The sequence below is a fragment of the Macaca fascicularis genome, chromosome 2, assembly GCF_037993035.2.
Source record: "Macaca fascicularis isolate 582-1 chromosome 2, T2T-MFA8v1.1".
Lineage (NCBI taxonomy): Eukaryota > Metazoa > Chordata > Mammalia > Primates > Cercopithecidae > Macaca > Macaca fascicularis.
This window is the reverse complement of record NC_088376.1, coordinates 76,402,071-76,416,899: the sequence shown is the minus strand read 5'-3', so window position 1 is coordinate 76,416,899 and position 14,829 is coordinate 76,402,071. Positions and strand designations below refer to the sequence as shown.

At 33.1% G+C, this 14,829-nt stretch overlaps 1 long non-coding RNA gene across 17 annotated transcripts in view; it reads right to left on the bottom strand.

The window, feature by feature from the left end:
- Positions 1–14,829, bottom strand: part of LOC123571866 (uncharacterized) — a 320,426-nt gene that overhangs the window by 220,271 nt on the left and 85,326 nt on the right. For 13 of the 17 annotated variants that reach the window (XR_012431812.1, XR_010585016.2, XR_012431805.1 and 10 more), the window contains exons 2-3: positions 9,487–9,581; positions 7,060–7,194 (exon numbers count right to left, since the gene is read on the bottom strand). The exons of 1 other annotated variant lie outside the window; for it this stretch is intronic. This is a non-coding gene — a long non-coding RNA (uncharacterized lncRNA). The remainder of the gene's footprint in view (positions 1–7,059; positions 7,195–9,486; positions 9,582–14,829) is intronic. 3 more of the 17 variants (XR_012431811.1, XR_012431810.1, XR_012431814.1) reach the window with 1 other exon arrangement.

Sequence of the window (14,829 nt, the reverse complement as noted above, 5' to 3'; positions counted from 1 at the left end):
TCTTTGTCAGGGTTTGTTTTTACCTTTCTTTTGAATAAAAGCATTTTAACTGGGGTAAGATAATATCTCACTGTAGTTTTGATTTGCATTTCTCTTCTTATTAGTGATATTGAACATTTTTTCATGTCCCTGTTGGCCATATATGTGTCTTCTTTGTTATTTGATTTTTTTATGTAATGAAAGATAGGGGCCCAGTTTCATTCCTCCACATACAGATATACAGTTTCTTCAGCAGTATTTATTTAAAAAAACAACAAAAAAACTGTCCTTTCCCTGATGTACATTTTTGGCACCTTTGTCAAAAATGAATTCCCTGTAAATGTAAGGATTTGTTTCTAGGTTCTCTTCTCTGTTCCACTAGTTTATGTGCCTTTTTCTACATCAGTACATGCTGTTTTTGTTACTATAGTTTAATAGTATAGTTTGAAGTCAGGTAATGTGATTCCTCCAGCTTTCTTCTTATAGCCCAAGATGGCTTTGACTATATTCTGGGTCTTTTGGGGTTCTGTATACATTTTAAAATTATTTTTATATTTATATGAAGAATTGACATTGAGATTTTAAGCAGTATTGCTTTGAATTTGTAGATTGCTTTATTTAACATGCACAGTTTAACAATATTGATTCATCTAGGCCTATCTTTTCATTTTTTGTGTGTCTTCTTCCATTTCTTGCATCAATGTTTCCATTTTTATTATAGGGATCTTTAACTTCTTTGGTTAATTTTTAGGTTTTTTATTTTATTTTTAGCTGTTGTAAATGAACTTACTTGCTGGGTTTCTTTTTCAGATTGTTTGCTGTTGCCATACAGAAATGGTACTGATTTTTGTATGCTGATCTTGTTTACTGCATACAATTTTACCAAATTTATCAGTTCTAATGGTTTTTTTGGTAGAATCTAGCTTTTTCCAAATAAAAGATTATATTGTCTACAAAGATAATTTTATTTCTTCCTTTTTAATTTGGGTTTCTTTTATTTCTTTCTCTTGTCTGATTACGATGGCTATGACTTCCAGAACTATGTTATTGATAAATAAAAGTGGCGAAAGTGTGATATCCTCATCTTTTTCCATATCTTACAGGATCTTCAGATTATTCCCCTGTTTATTATGACACTAGCTGTGGGTTTGTCATACATAGTTTTTATTGTGCTGAGATGTGTTTTTTCTATATCCAGTTTTTTTGAGAATTTTTTTATCATGAAGGGTTGTTGAATTTTTAGTATGCTTTTTGGCAGAAATTGAAATGATCACATTGTTTTTGTCTTTCACTCTGTTGATGTAACATATCACATTTACTGATTGTGTATGTTGAACCATCCTTGCATCCTTGGGATGAATACTACTTGGTCATGATGAAGGACCTATTTGATGTGTTGCTGAATTCAAACTGTTAGTGTTTCATTGAGAATTTTAGCATCAATATTCATCAGATATATTAATCTTTAGTTTTCTACTGTGTTGTGTCTTTTCTGGTTTTAGTATCAGGGTAATATTAGTCTCACAGAATACATTTGTAAGTATTGCCTCCTCCTCAATGTTTTTGAATAGTCTGTGTAGGATTAGTGTTAGTTCTTCTTTAAATATTTGGCAGAATTCAGCGGTGAAGCCATCAAGTCCTGGGTTTTTCTTAGAGGGGAGACTTTTTAATTATTATTATTGCTTCAATCTCATTACCTGTTTTTGTTCTGTTTCAATTTTGAATTTCTCTGTGGTTTAATCTTGGTAGGTTGTATGTGTTTAGTAACTTATTTCTTTTATTGAGGCTTTCCAGTTTATTAACATATAGTTACTCATAGTAGTCTCTAATGATCCCTTGAATTTCTGTGTTATCAAATGAAATGTCCCTTTACTCACCACAGATTTGAGTTATTTGGATCTTTTTTTTTTTTTTCTTAGTCTGGTAAAAGTTTCTCAATCATTTTGTTTATCTTTCCAAAAAAACGACTTTTCATTTCATTGACTTTTTTGTATTTTTAGTCTTCATTTTGTTTATTTCTGCTCTGATCTTTATTATTTCTTTTCTTCTCAACTAATTTTGGATTTAGGTTCTCTTTCTTTCTGAGTTCTTTAAGATGCATCATTAGGTTATCTGAAGCTTTTATTAATTTTACTTTTCTGATGTATAATACATGTTTATCACTATGAACTTCCCTGTTAGTACTGCTTCTGCATTTCCATTTTCATTTGATTTATAAGTTTTTTGAATTTTCTTCTTAATTTTTCATTGACCTTATTGTTGTTCAGGACCATATTGTTTAATTTCCATGTGTTTTGTACTTTCCAAAGTACCTCTTGCTATTAATTTCTAGTTTTATTCTGTTGTGGTCAAAAATATATTTGATATAATTTTCTTTAATTTTAATTTTTGAGACTTGTTCTGTGGCATAACATATAGTCTATCCTTGAAAATGTTCCCTGTGCTGAGGAGAAAAATTTATATTCTACAACTGTTATTTCTTTTTGCAGAAGAGGAAAATGAGTTGCTATATAACTTCACAATTAAAATGTATATGGCATTTTAATAGTATAAATATTTATTTTAATGAATTTTACATGTTTAAAATATTTAAGATATGTAGCACATGTATATCATATGTCCTGTAATTGCACGTTTGTCTTAATATGACTCTGTATTCATGTGATCCCTATTTTTCTATATTCTAAGATCTTTGATGGAAATACGGAGGTATCTCAGAGGGTACCTAAGTAAAAGTTAGTCACATAATTAGCCTGCAATAAATATTAAAACAAAGAATAAATAATTAAATAACAAGGATTGGCTATAAATGGGGTAAAGAACAGTATTGCAATGGCTGATCAGTTTTCCTCCTTATAGAACTATTGTTCTCCCTAAAAACTTCCAGCTCCAATTTTTTTTATTTTTATTTTTTTTATTTACCTGTAACTCATCTTTAGTAAGCTTGGAAACAATCAATTTACAGAATTTTCATTTCAACTCCCCCACAAAAGATGAATTATTTTTGTGTTTCTCTTACTGCTTGTATTTTACCTCATTAAGAAATTGAAGACAGTCTGATTAGCTTTTATCTAAATTTACTGTCACCTAACTACCTCAGAGACCAATGGTTTAAATGAGATTGGAAAATTTTCTGATAATGAAATTATCAGAAAATATTTCCAATAAATTACCATATCTCATTTACCTTTACAATTCCATAATCTGTCACAAACTTGGCTTACTTATCTACAAAAGCAGACTGATAATCTGTCATCCATATTTAGGAAAGACTATTTTCTTTAACTTTCTCACTGAAGTAATTACTTAGAAAATAATATTCTCCATCTGATCTTATGAAGGCACAGACATGAGAGTTTAGCTGAGGCAGAACCTAAGGACTTGAAAGCGTGTCTCTCTCATAACAGAAGGAACATACAGTATTGATGGTACCTCCAAAATCTTAAGATATATACATTAGGGAAAAAGCATGGAATGAGAAGCATTATTCATTTCTTATCTCAAAATGAAGAATATTATCTTGCTTATATTGTTAGTCTTTTACCTCCATAGAAAGCATCTGCTTTAACTTGCATTAGCACAGCAGGATGTAAGCAGACCTGGTAAGTTCTAGAGACTTGAATTCAAATTATTTCTTTATCTGGGGTACAAAATTAATTTTTCAGATCTCTAACGTGGGCACACTTAAAACATTTCAATACTATATTCTGTTAATAGAGTTGTCAACATTTGAAGAAAAATTGAGAACTCAAGGAATTATTATCGTTTTCTAGAGTTAATTAAATACAGTTTCTACTAACATTCATTTCCAGTTCTCACCAACCCTGAGTCTATGATTAGCAGAGATATGTCATAGCAGAATTGTATTCCTAACTCATACAGTGAAGGAACCACCAGTCTCCACTACAATACTATATTGTTTCTGTTTTCAGGTAAGACCATCTTAACTTCCATTTCTTTAGCAATGGATTTACTTTCTGCTTTGCTGACACTGCTGGATAAGAAAAAGCCACAGATATTAATAGCAGTGCAAACAATTGTCTGTATAATTTGGTTATTAAAATTGCTATGTTAAAGTAAAGATACTATAAAATAAATATTCTCTTTTACAAAACAAAATTCTTATTACAAAAATACAAAATCACTGTGTTTTAATCCTCTTAAAACATCTTTCTTTAATAACGGTGCTTATGTTAAATTCACTGAAATTAAGCACATTTCATTAAAATTATATTGAGGCATTCTTGAAAGACACAGCACCACAGGCAATCCTAGGATGCCCTAGTGTCAGATTCTGTGAGTCAGTCTGCCACATATTTAACACTATAGAAATACGAGGTTGGTAAATGGAACTTTCATGAGTCAATAGCATAACCTTCCAATTATGTTCAAAAATACACGGAAATACATACGTAAAAGCAAAATTCTTCAAATCGCATTAATTTTAAAGTTTTTTTTTAAGTGTGCAGAAACAATTTCATTTTTACAAAGTGATTCAAAGGTACAGAAGACTGTAATATAAGCCAGCTGCCCTACCCTTGCTTCCATCTGTCAACTCTTTTCATAACTCAAAGTTCTGATGTAAACTGAAAGCAAGCATCAGACACAAATAAATGAACCGTTTTTCCTGTGTATTTTCTGTCATATCACACTGCGGTGTTTTGACTGCGACACAGATTGATGTAGCAGGTAAAATAATAAGGTACTGAGAGAGAGCACTACAAGAGAACTGAACACAATTGAAGCATACATGGTAGCAACACTTGTCTCTAGCAGAACTACTCCAATGTTGTATTTTCTGTTTGCATAATACAAATATAATGGTTCTTGTAACTTTTTGTTTTCTTTTTGGAGTGCTATAATACTTCATGTTATGTTGCTTCTCTCCATGTTCTATCGTACATTCCATATAGATAGTAGTACTTATATTTAGTGTAGACTTTTATAAAGTCTTCTTTATGTATTCCTCATTACAGTTTTCCTAAGTCTGTGGAGGCTACATCTAATAAATATCCAAAACTATCCCTAATTGTGAATTTTTAAAACTTGTGGGATTCTAAAACAATCCCAACTGTAAAAATATGTGCTATTAACTATGATTGTTGTACAATAAATTTGAAATATGGATTCTGATATATCCAAATAAACATATGTACAACTTCATCAATACCATATTAAAGGATACATTCTAGAATTTCATTAATTGAATAGAATCACCTAGAGAAACTTAAGATTTTTCTAGTCCTCAGTTAAGAAATGAACTAATACTTATATGATATTTATCTATCAACCAAAATTAAAATTCCCTAGAATAAAAAAATCATGTGAGAATGCATATATTTATTCTGAAACATACATATGTGAAAGCAGAATTTAATCAATACTCTGGAGTATTGAGTTTAGTTCTCAAATTTAAATTGGTGAACTATGAGCTTTGCAGATATTTCCTAGGGAACAATTTCCAATTACCTTGGGTTACAATGGATATGTGAATGGATACCTGGTGATTTTCTAGATTTCTTTGTTGTTTAGTTTTGAAATCACCCAGGGAATTGCTTAAGCCAACAATATAACCTTCAAGGGAAAAAATAGGTAGCATATGTCCAGTGTGCGTAGATTGAGGCAAGTTTCAAAAGAAGATGATGATGATGCTTTAATTTAAATATGGTGCTGAAGTATTATACGCAAACTTACATCTATAATGCCATCCAAGTAAACAATAATAGATAAGTTAATGTTTAAAAATGAATAACTGCAGGGGATATCCATACATCTATCTATCTACTCTAGCAGATCAGATATCAGCTTGTGCAGGGAATGGCTTTCTTCTACCTATTCTAAAAATTGCATATTCAAAAATATTATTAGTATATATATTTCTGATTTCAGGCCCTGTTTTTATTAATCTTTACAATCTACCTGGGAAACCAATTAATCCACATTCACTTTGGATGAATGAACTTAGATTTTTTTTTTTTTTTTTTTTTTCTGAGATAGAGTTTCACTCTATTGCTCAGGCTGGAGTACAGTGGTGTGATCTCGGCTCAGTGCAACCTCTGTCTCCTGGCTTCAAGCAATTCTCCTGCCTCATCCTCCTGAGTAGCTGGGACTACAATCCCGTGCCTACATGCTTGGCTAATTTTTGTATTTTTAGTAGAGATGGGTTCTCACCATGTTGACCAGGCTTGTCTGAAACCACTGACCTCAAGTAATCCACCCACCTCTGCCTCCCAAAGTACTGGGATTACAGGCATGAGACACCACGCTCAGTCCACGAACTTAGATTTTACTTTTTTTAAATATGGTATATAATAGTTGTAAAAAATGTATGAAATAATGTGGTATTTTGATAAAAGCATACCATATGTAATGATCAAATCTTGGTAATTGTGATATCCTACATTCCAAGCATTTATTACTGCTTTGTGTTAAAGACATTTCAACTATATTCTTTTTGTTATTTTGAAATACACAATAAATTATTGTTGACTCTATGGTTCTATTGTGCTACCAAACACTAGATCTTATTCCTTCCATCTAGTTATTAACTATTCCCTTTTTATTCCTCCAAGCCCCCAGATACCAATTATGGAAGACTATATTAGCAGCAGTTATTTCTGTGGAAACAAAAGCATTGGTGAGCTAATATCCCTCTACTGGAACATTCACTAAATACTTGAGTCAGTCAGTGTTTTTACCAAAAAAAAGGTATAACACTCGAAAACCAGTAGGTAATTATTTCAAGCCATTTCTGCATTCCTATTTGCTTGGTTGTAGTCGCCCTATGCTTGCTGTAAGATTTTGTTTTCACAATTTATTATGTAATTTGGTTTGAATATTCTAGACCATTGTTTTCAAAAGTGTTCTTCTAAGATATCTAGGAAATTTTACTACCTGATTTTATGAAGGATTGGCTTCTCGAGATAATTATTCATTTAACAAAAGCTTGATAAGAATCAACAAATAAACCAGGCTTACAAAGATAAAGTAGTTGCCAGTGAAAATTTATCAATAATTTCTCAGACTACTGGAGGAAGATTGGCATATAAGCAAATGAATTACAATATGGGTGATACTTACTGTGACCAAGGTACAAATTTAAGGCTTCAGAATATCTATCTCTGCCTGTGAGTTAGAAAAAGCCTCCCAGGAGATATGGCATTTAAGAAAAGGCTCAAAAGTTGACTTTTCATAGTAAAGAAGGGGGAAGCAACTCTGAAAAGAAAAAAAAAAATAATAAACATGGCAAAAGGCAAAGTCTAAGAAAAAAAGTATTGTGTTTGCAAATTGCTGAAAAATATGTTAATAATTGACATTTATAGGAGACAAGACAAAGGGTAAGACAGAATACAATAACTGGAGAGAAGTAAAAATCAAACATACTGGGTAGAGGCCTATTTGTCAGGCTAATGAATTCCGATTGCTCTTGAAGGCAAAGGTAAGCTAATGGGGAGTGTCAATTACCATTTTAAAAAGCAATAGAGAAGACTAATAAGGGGAGCTAACTGAAGACTAGGTACACCAAAGGGTAAGCAGTTAGAAAAGCTGCAGTGAGAGATTATGAGTTTAACTCTGGCAGTGGCACTGCAGGTGGAGAGAAGCCAGGCCCAAATGACTGTCTCAGGGTGACAGCTCAGTCAAGAACAGGGTAAGAACATTATCGGCTTTTGTGTGTGGGTTCCTGTGTCCAAAAATCTTTCAAGATCCACCTGGTATGCGCAATATGTTTATAAAGCACTATTATTTAGACAATATAAAATTTCCGTTTGCCTATACTCTCCTGCAAACATTATTCTAATTTCTGCATTTTCTTCTGGGTATGCTACAGAACTAGCAGCTCTTACAGCTGACAACTTCAATCTACCATGTTTAGAAAAACCTCAGTTAATCATGAGATCTTTTTTCTTAGCTATATTACCTTGGACATCTGTAGGAGATACTCTTCCTTCTTTCAAATGAGTTCTAGACTAGGTCCCTTTATCATATTGCTTTTCAGTATAAATTTCAACGAGGATGAAACAGTTAGGGTTCCCTAATTTAGTTCCTAACTTGTTAGGAGTCCTTAAGTTCCTAAGGAGAGAAGGTAGCAGAAATCCAGATTTGTATGCAAATTTTCCCAAATAAAAAATCTGAGTGCCAAATGGTTTATAGGCAACTAGTTTTCAGCAGTACCAGACTCACAGCTGTTAGTAATGTTACATATTTAGTGAAGTAATTGACCTAGTATATAAATATTCAGGGTTTTTGAGGGTAATTGTCATTGCAAACACCCTGTGAAGTTGATAGCCAATGTGAGTTCATGGCAAGTTTGATGCACAGACCAGACCAAACAGATGTTATCAGAATAGAAAAAAAAATTATGTAATCACTTTCCTTTTTTTGGTGAGATGCAAAAGAACCCATGCAGAAGCTTATTTATCCGGTCAACACATTTTAACTGAGAGCCTCATCTTTACATTTACCAAGCTAAAATTTTGAACAAGATAGACATGGCCCATAACTCACTTGGGTATTACTTTACAATAGGGGTAACAGAGACAAAATAAACAAACCACTAATTAAAATTATTGCAACTTGTGAAATGGCTGTAAAGTGAAAGAGAAAGATCAATTAGATCACATTCCAGCGTACAGAACAGTGAGTTGAGGGAGGCAGACAGCAACATCTCAGGTGAACCTACTCTCCGCCTGTCAGACACTTCATTTCCCACATGATATTAAGCTCATTCAGAAGAAAGCTAATCTTATTCATTCATTCGAAAAATATTTATTGATTCTTATTGATCATTAAATTCTGAAAATTGGGAAAACTGACACCAATTGCTCTCAAATACTAAGTAGGTCCTCTAGTATTTATGCTAATTCCACTAATTCCTCCTTTTTGATGCAGTACATTTATGGAAATGGAACAATTACACTTTCTTAACCCCTTTTCCATTTGCCCCAAGAATACTCACTAGTGGTGCTTGCAGCTGCAGCATTTACCCCAAGATAACTTTGTCACACAATATCTCACTTTTATTATTATTTGTGCAGCATTCTAGTATATCAACTTTGGAAACAAAAGACATCATTCTATTTATAGCATTCTGGTTTTGGTAATGGGATTTACATTTACAAAATATAGTAATTCTCAATCGCTCTAAATGTCATATCCTAGAAAATGTAGCATTCCTATGCATGATGTTAATATCATTCTGTAGCAGTCGTTGGTTGGAGATTCACTTGATGAATCCTATTTTTCCAAAATAGACAATTGTGATGATTTAGACGATTCTGATGTTAGTTTTGTTTGGAAGTAACTCCAAGAACAGTTTGTATATTTTATTTTCAAACTGAACACCAGTCAGATTTGCTTCAGCCTCAAAGAGCGTGTTTATGTAAAGTTAAATGAGCACTGGCAGTGAGCTGCACATTTTCTTACTAACCAGGGAAAGGGTTAACGGTTTCTTTTGTTGTTGTTGTAATGGTTATAAAAGGAAAACAAAGAAAGAATACAAACACTCACTGTGATGGTTAATTTTATGCATCAACTTGACTGAGCTAAAGGATGCCCAGATAGCTGGTAAAACATTACTTCTGAGTATATCTTCAAGAGTGTTTCTGGAAGAGATTAGCATTTGAATCAGTAGGCAGAGTAAAGATTGCTTTCATCAACATGGATGAACATCATAAAATCTGTTGAGGGTCCAAACAGAAAAAAAGGGAGAAGGTCAAATTTGCTTACTGTTTGCATTGAGCTATCCACCTTCACCTGCCCTTGCACATTATTGTTCCTGGTTTATGGGTCTTTGGATTCAGGCAAGGACTTACACCATTACTTATGCACCCTTATGCTTTCACGTCTTTGACTCAGACCAGAATTTACACCATCAGTTACCCTCTGGTTATCAGGCTTTTAGACTTGCATTTGAGACTGAATTGCACCCCCAGCATTCCTGATTTTCCAAATTTCAGGCACTGTATCATGGGACTTCTCAATCTTCATAATCACTTGAGTCAATTCCCATAATCTCTCTCTCTCTCTCTCTCTCTCCCCCTGCCCCCCCTCCCCCTTTCTGGAAAACTTTGACAAAAACACTGACTTAAGTGCAACAACACCAGTAAATACATAATTTGAGAGCAGATTGAACAACAAAATAAAGCATAAAACATTGCTTCCACCTTACTTAAAAAGAGGTAACAAATTCATTGTTGTGAGAGAGTAACTTAATGCATCCAAAATTAGACAGTCTCCTTATTTAAACGTACTCCAGTTTTAGTAAAGTTAAAAATAAAATCAAATTTCAAAGTAAAACTAAGTTAAGTAAAAGTATTTTTCAAAAGTACTGAGTTGATTTTAAGATGTGGTTATAAGAATAACATTTTGTAGCATTATGCAAAGTAGACGCATGTGATTACTGTCAAGAACCAAAGAGGAAGAACAATCTACCAGAATAAAGAAAGTACAATATTACTGAGTCCATTCATATTGATAACCTTTTTTGTATGCAGAAATTTATTAATTCACTGAAACAACAGAGTCAACATCTTCTTTTTGATATGTATTACTTATTAAAAGTAATACCACTGTTTATCCTCCTGTTCTTACAAATACAAGTTTTTCTGAAGTAAATCAATGTTCTATTTTCCTCTACTAAGATTAAGAATAATGGAGTTTAAAAATTATGGTTAAACACTTCCTTTTTCAGTTTACATAGTTTCCCACCTACTCTGAAGTCCTTCAAGTATCTAAGTGGATAACTCTCTACAAACAATTACCAAAGTGAAAATTAGAAGGCCAGAAATTAAATTGAATGTACTAAGATATGTTTCATAAATATTTCAGAAGAATAATTCATGAAAAATAAAACAATGAATCCTAAGAAAGGTAACGAATACATGTTTTTAACATTCACTCAAAAGACGGAAGAAAAGAGTTGGACTGAAAAAATCTCTGAGCCTACTTGGTCAAAATATTGGGAAAATAAAATAAATAAGAAATAAGAAATAAATAAATAAGAAATAGGACAGTCTTTGTTAATGGATTTAGCTTCTGTGGCAATGAAGCAGCAAGAAATGAAGAAACAAGGAAAATAAAAAAATAATTTAAAAAAAAATGTTAAAAAATGATTATCAGTGCCCCGTATCTTGGTTTAATTAAACAATGAGAAATATAACTTTATTACTTGAAAATTGTAACATTTATATGACATAAGTATTTTATAACCAAGAATAAAAAGGATATTGTAGAGTAACTTTCTATAAAGAAATAAATTCTAAACCATTTTGTGATAAGTGATTAGTTTGTTATGAACCCAGAGTCTTACAACCACTAAGAACAAAATATGGAGAACTAGAAAATGTCACAGAGTGGCTAGAAGTGTGACTATCTGAACTTCACTGAAGAAAAGATAGATATCATTGAAGGAAAGATAAATACCTATACTTCCTTCAGAAAGATGTCGGCCATGGGATAGATTTTGATTCTAACTGCCATACTATAAAGGAGGTAGCAATAACAGTTAGTTTAGGGAGATGATACTCTGATACTTTCTGTCAGAGAGGCCTTGGTTTAAGTTTCAAACTCTCACACTCAAAGCTTTGTAACTTTTCCTAAGTCATCTGAATTTTGTCCTTAGTTTCATGATCTGTAAACAAAGCTATTAATACACATTGTATAGGTTTTATGAAGATTAAATGTAATAATATAGGTAAAGACAAAGGTCTTAGCACAGTATCATATGTCAGTTGGCATTCAACGAATATTAGTTATTATTCTTGCAAGGGTTTTAGTATGGTGTCAGTCCTGCATAATCAGTGTTCAGATACAGTACTTTAGTCTAACAGCACATTAATAATTTATACTAAGAAAAACAATGGGACAACGAGTTCTAACAAGAATGTGTTGCTTAAAGCAAAATGGCTAGATAAAAAGGCCAAGAAAAAATTCAATGTCAACAGCAACAAAAGCTGTTTATATGTTAATCACAGGCTTCAAATTGGGCCTGGGGGTATGCCAAAGGGCGATAGGTGAGTGTCAGGTCAGCAACATTAACATCAAGTGCCTAGATCCCTGCTCTTTTAGGCAAGACTGTGCTAAAATAAGGAATAGTAGACTGTGTGTCATAAGTATATGCTTTATGAGAATATATTCTATAGTCAATAATAACTTACTTGTACATTTTAAAATAACTTAAAAGAGTGTAATTGGATTGTTTGTAACTCAAAGAATAAATGCTTGAGTTGATGGATTCCCCATTCTCCATGATGTGCTTATTTGACATTGCAAGATTGTATCAAAACATCTCATGTACCCCATACATATATACCCACAAAAATTAAAAATAAGAAAAAATTCTTAATAAAGAATATATTCTGGAAATGTAGTTGATTCCAGAGTTTTAGGTAAAACAGAAACACAAAGAGTGCAGTAATGTAAATAAAGATGAGATCTCAAAAATTGTGTAGCTTTTCCTGTGTGTTTCAGGACATGCAGGTTATGCCCTCCTAAAAAGCAAACAAAAGCTCACTTAGATTTCCTGAAAAATCCTTCTATCTCTGACTCCTCAATTTCTGTATCTATAAGGCTGTTACTGCCTAGATAAGGATTACCAAAACTGATATACTAGCATCAAGCTGTACTGGAGTCACAAATTTTCCCAAACGTGGCCTTCAGAAACTGTCAGATGAATGTCAAAATACTGGCTTGAGAATCAGTATCTAGAAGGCCTTGTGGAAAGTGACCCTGGTTCCTAGCGTAATATCTTCAAGAAGCTCCTGGATAAATCAGTATATTTGGACTTGGGTAAAATAACTTTATGACCCACTATTCACTAGCTAAATGTGCCAGTTATATTTCAGATTTTTGTGTGGAGTATCCAGGTCCACTAAGAAAGAAATCTCAACTGGAGTGCAGATGGAAAGATGGACAGAAATTATATACTTTTATTGTCAATTTAATAGAGATTTAAATTTACAATTAAAGTTGTAAATGCTATGAATTTTCTATGACTCACAAGAAAAAATGAATAATGTTGGTAGACTGATTCGTTGAAGGGCTTTGTATTTTAAGGATGCCGATCACCTATCTATTATAAGTTTTAAAAAACATTTTCTAATTTCTGTGCTTTATCTCTTCATGTTTGTGGAAGTTACGGTTTTCTTTGTCAATCATAAGCTTTAAATTTCATTAAATTTAAATTTAAATTCTTATCTTTTAGAGTTCTAACATTGCTATCTTATTTTTTGGAAGGATTTATTTTTTGAAATTCTTCTATATTTTATAGTAGCTTTAAATTCCTACATCTTTTTTCGTTTCCTTCCTTCCTTCCTTCCTTCCTTCCTTCCTTCCTTCCTTCCCCCTCCCTCCCTCCCTCCCCCTCTCTCTCTCCCTTTCTTTCTTTCCTTCCTTCCTTCCTTTCTTTCTTTCTCTTTCTTTCTTTCTTTCTTTCTTTCTTTCTTTCTTTCTTTCTTTCTTTCTTTCTTTCTTTCTTTCTTTCTTTCTTTCTTTCCTTTGTTCCTTCCTTCTTTCCTTTATTTCTTTCTTTCCTTCTTCTTTCTCTTTCTTTCTTTCATTGTCTTTTCTTTCTTTCTTTCCTTCTCTCACTCTTTCTTTCTCCTCTCCCTGCCCTCCCCTCCCTTCCTCCCTCCCTCCCTCCCTCCCTCCCTCCCTCCCTCCCTCCCTCCCTTCCTTCCTTCCTTCCTTCCTTCCTTCCTTCCTTCCTTCCTTCCTTCCTTCCTTCCTTCCTTCCTTCCTTCCTTCCTTCCTTCCTTCCTTCATCTTGCTCTATCATCCAGGCTGGTGCATGTAGTGACACGATCATAGCACACTCTAACCTCCAGCATCTGGAATTAGGCAACCTTCCTGCTTGACACCTGAGTAGATAGAACTAGAGATGTGTACCACCACAAGTGTCTCACTTTTTTATTTATCAAATTTTTGCTTAGAGACAAGGTCTCACCATGTTGCCCAAGCTGAATATTGTTATGTGTTTGAATGCATCTAGCAATTCATTCGGGGTATGATTTGAGACAATTTCCAAAAAACTTTTTCCCCCAAATGTATAGATATTTTCCCCAACACCTTTATTAAATATTCCATCTTTTTCTTTTCAGTTCATGAATCATCATATGTTATATTCAGCAATACAATATATAAGATTTTGGATTCTTTCCTTTACCTATTTGTCTGTCTACAGTGTTGTATTGGTATCTGTTTCAGCTACTGTAATTTTCAAGAATTTTTGATGTTTGGTCTTAAAGTATTACTCTTCTCCACACCAATACTTTTTTTTTTTCAAAAGTTTAACATATAAATCTTCCAAATAAATGAACTTTAAACGTAGCATGTAAACCCACTCCCATACCAATTCCTTTTGGAATTTGAGTTCTTCAGTTTCTTTGACTAATTGATGAAAATGAAGAAGTTAAATTCCTCACAGGAAGTGATAACTATCATGGGCTAGGTTCTCTGGGAAAGAGACTTGGAGACAGAGACAGCATGCACAAAGTTTATTAGGAAGATCTCTTTGAAAAAGAAGCTAAATGAAAGCTGTAGTGGTCAGAGGAAGAAGATGAGGTACTGCAGATCTAGTGACAGCCTCAGCCAACAGACAGAAAACTCTGGACTTGGAATGTCAAGTCAGTTTTGTCCTGCAATGGGCTGAAAAGATTAAGTTACTTCATCAGTTGGTCACTGAGTATAAGGGACTAGGAGAAGGACATAGTTTTGGGCAAAGAGGCTTTTTTTCACCTAAGGCAACTTCTAAAGTGGGTGACAACTTAAGGTGGTCTTTCCACAGCATTTGTGGCAGCTATGGCAATGACACTTAAAGAAGAATATAGATGATACATCATAGAGTTCACTATT